The sequence below is a fragment of the Callithrix jacchus genome, chromosome 11 (genome assembly GCF_049354715.1).
Source record: "Callithrix jacchus isolate 240 chromosome 11, calJac240_pri, whole genome shotgun sequence".
In the NCBI taxonomy this organism is placed as follows: Eukaryota; Metazoa; Chordata; class Mammalia; order Primates; family Cebidae; genus Callithrix; species Callithrix jacchus.
Window position 1 is genome coordinate 41,725,788 of NC_133512.1, and position 1,457 is coordinate 41,727,244.

Consider the following 1,457-nt stretch of genomic DNA (forward strand, 5'->3'; position numbering starts at 1 on the left):
CTTTTGGTTGAACTGACGTGGAAAGATGACGTGATGGGGTTATATTTGCTTGGTGAGTTCTTCCTGCTCACTGCACAGACAAAATCAATTCACTGAGATTGGTTTTGGAGCATTTCAGTAGAGAGTTTAATGGACACAAGGTCAGCCAACGCAGAAGAATTGGAGTCATCACTCAAATCAGTCTGCCCAAAGGCTTAGAGGTGAGGGTTTTTATGAATAATTTGGAGGACAAGGAGCTAGGGAATGAGTACTGCTGACTTTTTTTTTTTTTTCTTTAAGTTGGAGTCTTGTCTTGCACTGTCACCCAGGCTGGAGGGCAGTGGCACAAACTCAGCTCACTGCAACTTATCTCAAATAGTAAAGGTTCAGGGTGAGTTAATTCTACTCACATTTACGGGAAACCCAAATTAGATTTAGCAGAGAAGAGCGGTTAACATTTCCTGGTAAGAGTCACTAATTGAGCTTCGGTACTGGTGTTCCTTGAATTGTCCTCTAAATTGTCTATCTTAAGATTAATTTGTAAGAGATCTTCTGAGACACACTGGGGACCAGATATAGAATCCTGCTTGTCTGTGAAATGCAGTTAACACATCAGCTGGACCTATTTCCTAAATGCAGGGTGACCTTTCTGTTATTTAAAGATGTCAAAAATGCAGGAGACTTGAGAAGGAAGGCCATGGAAGGGAACATCGATGGATCACTGATAAATTTTACAGTGATTGTGGATCCAGTACAGATACCTGTGGCAGCAAATAAAGCAGTTCACCTCTACAAACTGGGAAAAATGAAGACAAGAACTCTATCTACTGAAATTATGTACAACCTTTCCCCAAATAACAATATTTCAGAGGCTTTGAAAAAAATTGGTATCTCAGTAAATGACACTTCAATTCTAATTGTTTACATTGAAGAGGGAGAAAAACAAATAAATCAAGAATACCTGATATCTCAAATAGAAGGTCATCAGGTTTCTCTGGAAAACCTTCCTGAAATAACAAAAATTACAGAAGTCAAAAAGATATATAAACTTTCTTCACAAGAAGAAAGTATTGTGACATTATTGGATGGTGTCATTGTAGAATGTCAACAAAAGATGTTTTGTGAAATGCCAAAATATTAACAGAAATTATCAGCATTAAAGAAAACATTGATTTTCCTTGCCTGATTATTAAACTAATATGTATACATTATAGAAAAGTTTAAATCACATAATGGCGTAAAAAAGAAAAACACTTCTCCTACCTCATATTATTTTAAAAGATAACCAGTTACTATTATTTGTTATTGCCTTCTTGAGTTCTGTTTCTATTCAAATATATTTTATTTTTATGTAATTGGAATACAAATTGTACACTTAAATATTAATTTGTTAGTGATTTTGTTCTAGTGAACAAGCCTTCTGATCTACATCTTAGCCACATGTAGGAGAATCCTAGCATTTATTTATTTATTTATTT

General features: G+C 34.9%; 1 pseudogene; it reads left to right on the forward strand.

The window, feature by feature from the left end:
• Positions 1–537: 537 nt before the first annotated feature.
• On the forward strand, positions 538–1,104 carry LOC100385603 (EKC/KEOPS complex subunit TPRKB pseudogene; annotated as a pseudogene).
• Positions 1,105–1,457: the final 353 nt, after the last annotated feature.